This window comes from Triticum aestivum, chromosome 7A (genome assembly GCF_018294505.1).
Source record: "Triticum aestivum cultivar Chinese Spring chromosome 7A, IWGSC CS RefSeq v2.1, whole genome shotgun sequence".
Taxonomy (NCBI): domain Eukaryota; kingdom Viridiplantae; phylum Streptophyta; class Magnoliopsida; order Poales; family Poaceae; genus Triticum; species Triticum aestivum.
The window spans coordinates 345245513-345260257 of record NC_057812.1 but is presented as its reverse complement, the minus strand read 5'-3'; positions in this window follow the sequence as shown (position 1 = coordinate 345260257).

Here is a 14745-nt window from a genome sequence, read left to right as displayed (position 1 = left end):
GCTTATGGAGTAGCTTGGTTAGGATGGTGGCACAAAATTTTCAAGCAAATGTTAGTCAAGATATCGATAAGGTAGGGAAAGATACGCTTGTGCACTAACCTATGAGAGAAACATGCCATCCTCAATCCCAACTATGCTATGTATGTGATGACCAACATGATGTATCGTTGCAAAATGGCTAAATGCTATTGCTTACAAGCTCTTTGTTTCTTCTCTTTTGCTTAAAAGCTTTTTTCACTATGCTTGATGCTCAAGCCAAGTATGATATGAGACAAGTATGTAAGCTATGCATGGGATAGACTTAGGGCACAATGATGATAGCAAGATCACTACAGTGCACAATATAGCATGGCCCGACAATTCTCAACTCGCTAGTCTCGATGGGTAAGTGATGCAAATTGGCTCAGGTAATCAATGCAAATGCAAGGAAAAGAACTAAGTGTCGTCGAGGTTACCGTCCTTGCTTATGGTCAGCGGTGTCAAAGGTGAAGATTGTTGGTGATGACTACTCCGGGGCGATGATGAATGGTGGTGATATCAATGTCCCACGTTCCTAAGTAGCCGAAACACCTTAGGAAACAGAAACCGCAATTCAAAATCGGTCAAATGCGGAAGGTGGGTGCTTTTATGGTGAATTTTTTTATGTAGGAAAATGGTGGTGGTAATGATATATGTGGATGGGGGATGCAAAGAGCTTCCAAACGAGCTAAAGAACACGAAAAATGGACTTGGGAGGTGAAAGTTATGGCCAAAATAGTGGTGTAGTTGGGCTGTTTAGGGGGGGGGGAGGGTGCGGGCAGCCGGGGGTGGGAGGTGTAGGTGCCTGGGGTGGTCAGGGGCAAATAGCCCGGGGGTGCGGGCACCCAGGGGTTCAGGGTGCGGGTTGATTCCTTGCACTTGGGGATTATCAAGTACCTTTATCCCATACGCAAACAACCCCCTTACTCGGGTTTAAGCTTTTGTCACTCTAGCAACCCACTATAAGTGAATCATGAGCATATTGCAACACCCTATAGCGGGAATCCTTCACGTGTGCGGGGCACGGAAGGCACCATAGGACAGCACCAAAATAAGACATACAACTCAAACCAATCTAGATCATCAATTAACCCAAAAGACAAATGAAATCTACTCAAAACATCATAGGATGGCAGGACGTCATTGGATCATAAGATGTGGCATAAAGAACCATGTTCAAGTAGGGGTTACAGAGAGGTGCGGGATAGTGGACCGCATAAAAGAGATGAGGAAGGTGATGAAGATGGTGATGTTGATGAAGACGATCACCGCGGTGATGGTTCCCGCGGCGGCACTCCGGCGCCACCAAGAGAGAGGGGGAGAGAGCCTCCCCCTTGTGCTTCCTCCTCCATGCCCCCCCTATATGGGGCGAGATTCTCCCTCTAGTCCTTGGCCTCCATGGTGATGATGCCCCCTCCAGGATCCTCCTCCATGGCCTCCGGTGATGATGGTGAAGGAAATATGCCCTAGAGGCAATAATAAAGTTGTTATTTTATATTTCCTTATTCATGATAAATGTTTATTATTCATGCTAGAATTGTATTGATCGAAAACCTAAATACGTGTGTGAATACATAGACAAACACCGTGTCCCTAGTGAGCCTCTACTTTACTAGCTTGTTGATCAAAGATGGTTAAGGTTTCCTGATCATGGACATGAGTTCTCATTTGATAATGGGATCACATCGTTAGAAGAATGATATGATGGACAAGACCCATCCGTTAGCTTAGCATATTGATCATTCAGTTTTATTGCTATTGCTTTCTTCATGTCAAATACATATTCCTTCGACTATGAGATTATGCATCTTCCGGATACCGGAGGAATGCCTTGTGTGCTATCAAACGTCACAACATAATTGGGTGATTATAAAGATGCTCTATAGGTATCTCCGAAGGTGTTTGTTGAGTCGGCATAGATCGAGATTAGGATTTCTCACTCTGAGTATCAGAGAGGTATCTCTGGGCCCTCTCGGTAATACACATCATAAGCTTGCAATCAAACGAATAAGGAGTTAGTCATGAGGTGATGTATTATGGAACGAGTAAATAGACTTGCCGGTAACGAGATTGAACTAGGTATGAAGATACTGACAATCGAATCTCAGGAAAGTAACATACTGATGGACAAAGGGAATTACATATGTTGTCATAACGGTTCAACCGATAAAGATCTTCGTAGAATATGTAGGAGCCAATATGAGCATCCAGGTTCCTCTATTGGTTATTGACTGGAGAGGTGTCTCGGTCATGTCTACATAGTTCGCGAACCCGTAGGGTCGACACGCTTAACGTTCGATGACGATATTGAATTATATGAGTTATGTGATTTGGTGACCGAATGTTGTTTGGAGTCTCGGTTGAGATCACGTACATGACGAGGAGTCTCAAAATGGTTAAGAGGTAAAGATTGATACATAGGACAATAATACCAGGACACCAAAAGTGTTCCGGAGTGTATCGAGTATTTATCGGAGTACCGGAGGGGTTACCGGAACCCACGGGGGAATATATGGGCCATATGGGCCATGAGAGGGGAGCACACCAGCCCACAAGGGGTGGTGCGCCCCCCTATGGCAGGAGGCTGAATTGGGAGAAGGAAAAAGGGGGTTCGCCCCCGCTTTCCTTTCTCTCTTCTCCCTTCCCTTTCTTCTCCAGTGAAATAAGGCAGGGGGAGCCACTTGGGGAAACCCCAAGTAGGATTCGGATCCTACTTGGGGCACACCCTGGATGCCTCACCTCTCCCTCCCACCTAAATATATGTGTATGTGGGGGGGGGGGCTAGCACAGACTAGACAATTGCCTAGCCGTGTGAGGCGCCCCCTCCACCATTTACGCCCTTGACCACATTTTCGAAGTGCTTAGGCGAAGCCTTGTGAGGATCACTTCACCATCACCGTCACCCATCGTGATGACAGAACTCATCTACTACCTCGATGTCTTGTTGGATCAAGAAGGCGAGGGACGTCACCGAGCTGAACGTGTGCAGAACTCGGAGGTGCCGTACATTTGGTATTTGGATCGGTCGGATCGTGAAGACGCACGACTACATCAACCGCGTTCTCATAACGCTTCCGCTTATGGTCTATGAGGGTACATGGACGATACTCTTCCCATGTATAGATCATTGCGTGTGCGTAGAAATTTTTTGTTTTCCATGCAATGTTTCCCAACAGTGGCATCATGAGCCAGGTCTATGCATAGATGATATGCACGAGAAGAACACAAAGAGTTGTGGGCAGTGATAGTCATACTTCTTACCACCAACGTCTTATTTTAATTTGGTGGTATTGTGAGATGAAGCAGCCCGGACCAACCTTAAATATACACGCACATGAGACCAGTTCCATCGACAGACATGCAACTAGTTTTGCATAAAGGTGGCTAGTGTGTGTCTATTTCTCCTACTTTAGTTGAATCAAATTTGACTGCGGCCGGTCCTTGAAGAAGGTTAAAACAACAAACTTGACCAAACACCGTTGTGTTTTGATGCGTAGGTAAGAACGGTTCTTGCTAGAAGCCCATGGCAGCCACGTAGAACTTGCAACAACAAAGTAGAGGACGTCTAACTTGTTTTTGCAGGGCATGTTGTGATGTGATATGGTCAAGACATGATGTTAAATGTTATTGTATGATATGATCATGTTTTGTAAGATATCTGATAGCCGTCAGGAGCCTTATGGTTGTCTCTTTATTGTATGAAATGCAAACGCCATGCAATTGCTTTACTTTATCACTATGCGTTAGCGATAGTTGTAGAAGCAATAGTTGGCAAGATGACCACGACACTACGATGGAGATCAAGGTGTCGAGCCGGTGACGATGGAGATCAAAAGCACAAGATGATGATGGCCATATCATTTTCACATATTTTGATTGCATGTGATGTTTATATTTTATGCATCTTATATTGCTTAGTACAATGGTAGCATTATAAGATGATCCCTTAACTAAATTTCAAGGTAAAGGTGTTGTCCCTGAGTATGCACCGTTGCTATAGTTTGTCATGTTGAGACACCACGGCATGATCGGGTGTGATAGACTCTACGTTCACATACAATGGGTGCAAGACAGGTTTGCACTTGCAGAATACTTGGATTAACTTGACGAGCCTAGCATGTACAGACATGGCCTCGGAACCCTGGAGACCGAAAGGTTGAACGTCAATCATATAGTAGATATGATCAACATAGAGATGTTCACCATTGATGACTACACTCCATCTCACGTGATGATCGGACATGGTTTAGTGGATTTGGATCACGTATCATTTAGATGACTTGAGGGATGTCTATCTAAGTGGGAGTTCTTAAGTAATTTGATTAATTGAACTTAATTTATCATGAACTTAGTCCTGATAGTACACTACTACAGGATGTTGCTAACGCGACACTATGATCAGAGACCCTTCGACGAAACTGTGAGCGATGCAATAATCGCAAATGATGGTGTAATAAAACCGTCAAAAAGGTGCAAAACATTTGCGGTGGAGGATGCATCAAACACGGTTCAGATTTTAGTTGTGTGTGCGATGCAGGGCATATGGTTTAGTTCAATTAACTATTTGCGACGAGGAGGAACAGAAGAAACGGGTAGCCATATGAAGGTGTGTGCGATATACAACACACGGTTCACTCGGATGAACTGTTTGTGATTAGGCAACACAAAAGAAACGGTCAGCCAGATAGATATGTGTGCGATATACGGCATGCGATTCACTCGGATGAACTGTTTGCGTTGAGACAAGAGAACAGAAACAATTCAATATATCAAGATGTGTGTGATATGCGGCAAACAGGTCTGTAATCAGAAATGTGTGTGAAGACCAATAATAACACAGATGATTGCTTCTAATAAGACATATGTGATATGCTCTGTCTACACAACATCTATTGGCCATTAGGGGACGGGCGGTCATCCGGATACGCCATAAGTATGCGAAGAGGCATCCTATATCAGCAAGGACTAGTTGTTCCACCAGTAGCTCATGTAAGAGAACTCTCAAGTTAAGTGTGCTCAGGCTAGAGATGGGTCATATCTGTCAAATTAAATGACTGATATGACCCATCCCATGAGTTAATTTAACCTCGAGGTCCTTATTTTTTATTTTTAAGACATGTTAAAGAAGGTCTACCGCATTACTTATTGACAATGTGCGATGCGTGGCATACAGTTGATCCATCCGACCTGTTTGTGATGGAATAAGCCATGTGTGTTGTGGGCAAACTCTTGCTAGTATTCAACCGTTTGCGATTGATGAATTCATCACCGACGGGTTCCCTAGTGTGGTCCGTGCTCATCTGATCATCATCTACTTCTTGTGCTAGCTCGACGTTCCTTCTATGTTATGTTTCCATTAATTGATGGCGTTTTATGAGCACACCACCGTTTCCCGCCATTTCCTCACCTGTTTCCCACCACCCAGTGATATTGCGCATAAACCTAGGCGGCGCGTGATGCAGAGAGGCGACAAGCACAGCCTGTAGCACATCCACCTTTTCCAAGCATGCCAACCCACCAAAGCGCCGCCTCTGCCATCAACCTCATCGATGAGGAAAATGAGCAGGTGCCACAGCCCATCGAGGCCGAGGCGCTCCCCGGCAACGCGATGGATAATGTTGTGATGCGCGTCATCGCCAGGGTTGAGCATACCTTTGGCGTATGGCGCTTGAGCGCCGCAGGTCAAGATAGGCATGTCAGCGCCGACAGGCTGCAGCTCGCCACACAACATGATCGATGGCATGCCGCAGAGCAAGCTAGGCGCGTCCACGCTGATAGGCTGCGGCTCACCGCATGGCGGGACCGTTGGAGCGCCGCAGAGCGAGAGGCGCAACGCGCCGCATAGCATGAGCGGATCCATCGACGCTTGCCTACTGTCGACACAGTGTCGCAGCTCGGTACACGTCCCGTCAGTACCCCCATTCATTGCTAGGAGTGGGCAAAGGCCCTCTGTGTCGTACTTGCACCAGAGGTCGGCCGCACCGTACTTCCTCCGAATGCACGCGCGCCATTCGCATAGGTCGCACCGTTCACCTTGTCCGTGGCCTGCTTGATGCCAACGTGCTGGTTGGTAGGGTCGACCGCCTCCATGGCCCAGGTGTCCACCTGGGCGCACTAGAGGAACATGGCCGTCGCATCCTCGAGCTAGTGATCTCCAATGAAATAGCCAACTTGGAGCTCGAGATCGCACTCCAGATGTACCACGAGCGTGGCGACCACTTGGATGCACGCCTGCACGAGTTGAGGCACAACAAAGAGCTACCGTAGGCAAAGGCTGCGGGTCATGGTCTCATGGATGCGTTTTATTTTGTTGAGTCATTTCGACGTGGATAGCTATGTATTCACAGCAATCATAGTATTGCTCTGTTTATTCCTCTGTTTCAATGTGTGTACTCTGTTTTCCGTTCTTATATGTTCTGTTTCAATGTGTGTATATACACTTTCCATTCTATATATGTGGATGATAACTATTAGATTCAAATTAGCATACAAAAACAGGTAGAAAATGAAATTCATAATATATATATATATTAATTGTTCATTAGTTCATCACAGAATATATATATATATAATATCATCACATATATGTGATGATACTTAACTACTAGGTACAACACATAAAATTGAAAACGAACAATAGTAAAACTAATAATCCCTCCCGGGGCCAGTATTCCGGTAGCCCCTCGCCAGCAACTCCCTGGTGTGCGGCGTCTTCCTAGTGCGGAGGCAGTACTCCGCCTCCTCCGTCTCACAGCGCTTGACGTATCGATCTGCCTCTTGCTGGCGGACGAGTGCGAACGATCTTGCCATTTCGTTGGGCACCCACCGGAGCTCCTTGTTGGTGGCACGCTGGAGCTTATCGGCCCACCTCCATGCAGCGATGAGGCACCCAGCGCCTTTGACCTTCCTCGCGAAGTACCCGTCTTCGTACACCTCCTCTGCAGGACGCGCCCGCCCCCAAAGCTCCGCCGCCTCCTTTTTCCAGGCGGCATAACGGGCTTCACAGGCCGCCTGGTACCTGGCTTCCTCCTCCGCCATCTCCTTCTTGAACGCCACTTGCCTGGCTTTCTCAGCCAGCGGCAGCGACTTCCACAGACAAAGATTGTACTGGCCCCAAAACCAATCCAAAGTTTGGGGGTCTGGCGCAACCTCGTCCGGCGGCGCGTAGGGGTCCTCATCGCTGCTATTCGAGTGAGCGTCCTCAGGAGGCGGCGACTCCTCGTTGGCGCATGGGCAGACCGGCGGCACCATGGTAGAGATTTGAGAGAGAGTGTGATGAGGACATCAATACAATTGTTACACCCACAGCCCCTGCTGCTATACATACTGGACCAATTACTAGAGCTCGTGCACGCCAACTAAATTACCAGGTACTTTCGTTTCTTGGTAATGATTCTAATGTTCATGAGAATATGATGCTGCCTAAATTGGATACATTTGTTTTGCTTACAAATGAAGGGCCTAGCTTGGAGAAGGATGAACATTGGAGCAAGAACAAGCATGGAGATGATGGCATGCGCAAGGGGAACAAGAACGGAGTTACAAGTGATGATTTCAGGACTTTGAAGCCACCATAATGGGTGCATGAAGCCTTGGACGAAATATACAAGATGCCACTTCATAAATTTCGTCCCGAGGCTATTTTAGGTGCTGCGTCACCTTATTATTGGGCCAGGCCCATGTAATTTCGAAATACATAAGTATAGGCTATTTTTAGAGTCCGTATGTGTGGGGAAACAAGAGATAGGGTTGATTTCGGACCCCTCCACCAAGGGCCACGAAATTCCCCCCCTCTTCCTCCATATATACAGCCCTTAGGGCATCGTTTAGACTTTGGGTTTTGTTTAGATTAAAAGTTCGCCATAGCTGCAACTTCGCGTACTTCGTTTGTGTTCAACGACCAGACAAAGGCGTCACAGAACCCCACCTTGATCAATAAAGCTTTCATCTTATATTCGCAATATCCAGATTGCAATCTCAGTTTCTTGCTTGTTCTTCGTTTGCTCGCAGGAAACAGACCCTCGTGGTCAGGTTGATCGTGCTCCGGCGTGGTCAATAACCTCTCGGACTTGGTTTAGCGATTGCTAAGGCGTGACGTCCTCGCACGTTCGTAGTCGGATTGTCAAAGTCGACTTCCACCAAAGCGAAATCCATCATCTCATCGAAAGACGGGACACCTCCGCCTCTATCAAGTGGTATCAGAGCCACAAAAAAAATTAGGGTTAGTTCATCATATCCGAACCAATCTGAGCCTTTGCATAATCTTTTTAGGGTTTTGCTTTGTTGAATTTGCGGTTGCATCGTCGTGTCTAGTTGCTGGTCTTAGAGTCTAGTCTTTTAGAGTTTCGAGTTCTGGTCATAAGTTGTCACGCCGCCGCCGCACCATCATCATCGCCCCTGCCATCTACCACCACCGCTTATCCGCCACCGCTCCGAATCCGTATCCATATACCACCACCGATCCATATCCATATACTACCACCGCTACCACCACCGCTGCCATATACCACCACCATATATCCACCACCAATCCGAGTTCCTTGCATATTAGGTTTGTTTTCGAGATCCATCTAGATTCCGATTCGTGTTTCCTTGCCGGAGTAGGTTTCGGGAAAAAAAATTCCTTGCCTGAGTCGGGTAGCCACGCTCCGTTTAGGCCCAAAATTTTTCGAAAACGCATTTTTCGAAAAAATTTCTGGCTATCCTATTTTTAGGTGTTTCTGAGTGTTTTGAGATAGGTGCCATTATAGGAAGTTTTTTTTGACCTGTTTCCAGTTTTTGGGTCCGAGCAGTCGAAAAAAAAAATTTGGTCGAAAAAAAAAATTTCGTGCCCATCCTGTCAGTTTGACCTAGGAGGAGTTTTGAGACACTCGCCATTATAGTGACTTTTCGCAAAAAAAAAGCAGCGCAAAAAAAAAGAGCGCAAAAAAAAGAGCGAAAAAAAAATTTCAGAGTGTGCTTTTCCCTTGTTTACGTGCCGCGCCGTGATTTTGTTGGTGTTCTAGGCTCGCGTCTCTAGCACAGTCTAGCCTAGGACCAGCACAGTACCGTCGTTGAGCGTTTATTCAACTTTGCATCTCTGAATTGATTATTGCTGACCCTTTTTGCTACCATACTATAAGCCTTCCCAGCTCCACATACATCTACGTCGTGTGTTTGACTCTCCCTGGTAATCGCTCTATCCAAGCTTTGAGAGTTTTTGACTACAACGGTTGCCGATCACCGCCTGCTGCTGGGTAAGAACTGGTAAGAATTTGAGATTTGCTTGACGGATTTGTGATACACCACCACCACTTCTTAGTAGTCTGTAGGATCATATTCTTGTGTGTTTCTATTGCTGCTAACCATGCCAGGATCACAAGCCGACGAGATTGACTGGGAGAACTTATCGAACAAGGAGCTTCATGATAAGTTTCAGCAAATGATGACTGAACAGGTACAAGATGTGCTGAACAATTTTGAAGAGGCCATGGAGAAGATCACTGGCCTTGAGAAGACGTTCGAAACAAAGCTCGATAACAGATTTAATGAACTGCTTGCGCGTCTTCCACCACCGGCTGCACCTGTCGCACCTCTGCAACAACAACAACCACGCCCCCTTCCGAATCAGTATGGACGAGCACAGCGTGTTCCTATTGTGCCAGGACAAACTTCTGGTGCCGCTGTTACTGCTGTTGGTGCTTCTTTGGCTCCTGCTACTGCTCCTGCTGGTACTCAGGAGGATGATGAGTATGCGGGCGATTATGAGGATGAGGTTGATCAAAATCAGATCTACGAGCAGCCACCAACACCACCACCAGCAGGTCAACCTCAGGTATATATTCGTAATGGTAGGCCTGCACCACCACCTCAGGTACGAGATGATGTCCATATTCCTAAACTGAAATTGAATATTCCACCATTTGAGGGTAGATATGTTCCTGATATATATCTTACTTGGGAGTTAGAAACTGAACAACGATTTACATGTTTACAATATCCTGAGGAGGGACGAGTTGCTGCTGCTGTTTGTGCTTTCACTAGTTTTGCATGTGTATGGTGGTCTGAACATTGTAGATTATATCCTATTCCAACTACTTGGGCTGCTTTGAAAACTGCTATGCGTACGCATTGGGTTCCACCATATTATGAACGTGAATTGCTTCAAAAATTGCAGCGTTTAAGACAAGGAAAAAATTCTGTAGAAGAATATTATCAGGAATTACAAACTGGCATGATTCGATGTGGTATTGTTGAGGAGAATGAAGCTATGCTTGCACGTTTTCTGGGTGGATTAAATAGAGAGATTCAGACCATTCTAGACTATAAGGAGTATACTAATATCACTCGTTTATTCCATCTTGCTTGTAAAGCTGAACGTGAAGTGCAGGATCGACAAGCATTGGTGCGAACTAACTTTTCTGCAGGCCGACCTTCCTCATGGACGCCGCGTGCATCTTCTACTTCAACTGCACCAGCACCTCAATCAGGTGCCTCCTACAGCCGTGATACAAGAAAACAGGAACAACCACCATTATCTGCCAAGAGCGCACCTGCGGGGCCTGCACAGCGTTCTTCTTCTTCCATGGCATCAACAGGGCACACAAGTGATATTATTTGTCGTTGTTGTAAGGGAGGAGGTCATTATGCGAGGGAATGCAAATCTCCGCGTGTGATGATTGCTACCGCGGATGGTGGATATGAGTCCGCTAGTGACTATGATGAGGAGACATTGGCTCTTCTTACACGTGAAGAATATGGTGGAGATGATTCTGATCATGAGACGCAATACATGGCTCCTGAAGACGCTGACAGGTATGAATGTTTAGTTGCTCAACGTGTTTTGAGTGTGCAGGTCACACAAGCTGAGCAAAATCAGAGGCACAATTTGTTCCATACCAAGGGAGTTGTGAAGGAACGTTCTGTGCGCGTCATAATAGACGGAGGGAGCTGCAACAACTTGGCTAGCATGGAGATGGTGGAGAAGCTTTCTCTCACCACAAGACCACATCCACATCCTTACTACATCCAATGGTTCAACAACAGCGGCAAGGTTAAGGTAACACGTACTGTTCGTGTGCATTTTAGTATCTCTACATATGCTGATTATGTTGATTGTGATGTGGTACCTATGCAAGCATGTTCCTTATTACTTGGTAGACCATGGCAATTTGATAAAAATTCTGTACACCATGGTAGAAACAATCACTATACTCTTGTTCATAAGGATAAAAATATTACTTTGCTTCCTATGACTCCTGATTCCATTTTGAAAGATGATATTAATAGAGCTAATAAAGCACAACAGGAGAAGAATAAGAGTGAAAATCAGATTGTGGCAAAAGAATTTGAGCAACAAATGAAGCCTAATAATAAACCATCTAGTGTTGCTTCTGAAATTAAATTGAAAAGTGCATGTTTATTTGCCACCAAATCTGATATTGATGAGCTAGATTTCAGCAAATCTGTTTGCTATGCTTTTGTGTGCAAAGAGGCATTATTTTCATTCGAGGACGTGCCTTCCTCTTTGCCTCCTGCTGTCACTAACATTTTGCAGGAGTTCGCTGACGTTTTTCCACAAGACGTGCCACCGGGATTACCGCCTATTCGAGGGATTGAGCATCAGATTGACTTAATTCCCGGTGCTTCACTGCCAAACCGTGCACCATACCGTACCAATCCAGAGGAGACGAAGGAGATTATGCGTCAAGTACAAGAGCTTCTCGACAAAGGTTATATACGCGAATCCCTTAGTCCTTGTGCTGTTCCTATTATTCTAGTGCCGAAAAAGGATGGTACATCACGTATGTGTGTTGATTGTAGAGGCATTAATAATATTACTATTCGTTATCGTCATCCTATTCCTAGGCTAGATGATATGCTTGATGAATTGAGTGGCTCTACAATATTCTCCAAAGTTGATTTGCGTAGTGGCTACCATCAAATTCGTATGAAATTGGGAGATGAATGGAAAACAACATTTAAAACTAAGTTTGGATTATATGAGTGGTTAGTCATGCCTTTTGGGTTAACTAATGCACCTAGTACTTTCATGAGATTAATGAACGAAGTTTTACGTGCTTTCATTGGACGATTTGTGGTAGTTTACTTTGATGACATATTGATTTATAGCAGATCTTTGGAAGAACATTTGGAACATTTACGTGCTGTTTTTATTGCTCTACGTGATGCACGTTTGTTTGGTAACCTTGGGAAGTGCACCTTTTGCACCGACCGAGTATCTTTTCTTGGCTATGTTGTTACTCCACAGGGAATTGAAGTTGATAAAGCCAAGATTGAAGCTATTGAGAGTTGGCCGCAGCCCAAAACGGTCACACAAGTGAGGAGTTTTCTTGGCCTCGCTGGATTCTATAAGCGTTTTGTGAGAGATTTCAGCACCATTGCTGCACCTCTCAATGAGCTTACAAAGAAAGATGTGCCTTTTCTTTGGGGTACTGCACAGGAAGAAGCCTTCACGGTATTGAAAGATAAGTTGACACATGCTCCTTTACTCCAACTTCCTAATTTTAATAAGACTTTTGAGCTTGAATGTGATGCTAGTGGAATTGGATTAGGAGGTGTGTTATTACAAGATGGCAAACCTGTTGCATACTTTTCTAAAAAATTGAGTGGGCCTAGTCTGAATTATTCTACTTATGATAAAGAATTATATGCTCTTGTTCGGACTTTAGAAACATGGCAACATTATTTATGGCCCAAAGAATTTGTTATACATTCTGATCATGAATCTTTGAAACATATTCAAAGTCAAGCTAAACTGAATCGTAGACATGCTAAATGGGTTTGAATTCATTGAGACTTTCCCTTATGTCATTAAACACAAGAAGGGAAAAGAAAATGTTATTGCTGATGCATTGTCTCGTCGCTATACTATGCTTTCACAACTTGACTTCAAAATATTTGGTTTGGAGACCATCAAAGATCAATATGTGCATGATGCTGATTTTAAAGATGTAATGCAGAATTGTAAAGAAGGAAGAATGTGGAACAAGTTTGTTGTTAACGATGGATTTGTGTTTCGTGCTAACAAGCTATGCATTCCAGCTAGCTCCGTTCGTCTTTTGTTGTTGCAGGAGGCGCATGGAGGAGGATTAATGGGACACTTTGGCGTGAAGAAGACGGAGGACGTACTTGCTACACATTTCTTTTGGCCAAAGATGAGACGGGATGTTGAGCGTTTTATTGCTCGCTGCACTACATGTCAAAAAGCTAAGTCACGACTCAATCCTCATGGTTTATATATGCCTTTTCCTGTACCTAGTGTTCCTTGGGAGGATATATCTATGGACTTTGTTTTAGGTTTACCTCGAACAAAGAAGGGGAGGGATAGCATATTTGTTGTCGTGGATAGATTCTCGAAAATGGCACACTTTATACCATGTCATAAAAGCGATGATGCTGTTAATGTTGCTGATTTGTTCTTTCGTGAAATTATTCGCTTGCATGGTGTGCCAAATACTATTGTTTCAGATCGTGATACTAAATTTCTTAGCCACTTTTGGAGATGTTTATGGGCTAAGTTGGGGACTAAACTGCTTTTTAGTACTACTTGTCACCCCCAAACTGATGGACAAACTGAAGTAGTCAATAGAACGTTGTCTACTATGCTTAGGGCTGTTTTGAAGAATAATAAGAAAATGTGGGAGGAATGCTTGCCTCATATTGAATTTGCTTATAATCGTTCATTGCATTCTACTACTAAGATGTGCCCTTTTGAAGTTGTGTATGGTTTCCTACCTCGTGCACCTATTGATTTGTTGCCTCTTCCATCTTCGGAGAAGGTTAATTTTGATGCTAAACAACGTGCTGAATTGATTTTAAAAATGCATGAGTTAACTAAGGAAAACATTGAGCGCATGAATGCTAAATATAAACTTGCTGGAGATAAGGGTAGAAAACATGTTGTGTTTGCACCTGGAGATCTTGTTTGGTTACATTTGCGTAAGGATAGATTTCCTGATTTGCGCAAATCAAAGTTAATGCCACGTGCTGATGGTCCCTTTAAGGTGTTAGAGAAAATAAATGATAATGCATATAAACTTGAGCTGCCTGCAGATTTTGGGGTTAGTCCCACTTTTAACATTGCAGATTTGAAGCCTTATTTGGGTGAGGAAGATGAACTTCCGTCGAGGACGACTTCATCTCAAGAAGGGGAGGATGATGAGGACATCAATACAATTGTTACACCCACAGCCCCTACTGCTATACATACTGGACCAATTACTAGAGCTCGTGCACGCCAACTAAATTACCAGGTACTTTCGTTTCTTGGTAATGATTCTAATGTTCATGAGAATATGATGCTGCCTAAATTGGATACATTTGTTTTGCTTACAAATGAAGGGCCTAGCTTGGAGAAGGATGAACATTGGAGCAAGAACAAGCATGGAGATGATGGCATGCGCAAGGGGAACAAGAACGGAGTTACAAGTGATGATTTCAGGACTTTGAAGCCACCTTAATGGGTGCATGAAGCCTTGGACGAAATATACAAGATGCCACTTCATAAATTTCGTCCCGAGGCTATTTTAGGTGCTGCGTCACCTTATTATTGGGCCAGGCCCATGTAATTTCGAAATACATAAGTATAGGCTATTTTTAGAGTCCGTGTGTGTGGGGAAACAAGAGATAGGGTTGATTTCGGACCCCTCCACCAAGGGCCACAAAATTCCCCCCCTCTTCCTCCATATATACAGCCCTTAGGGCATCGTTTAGACTTTGGGTTTT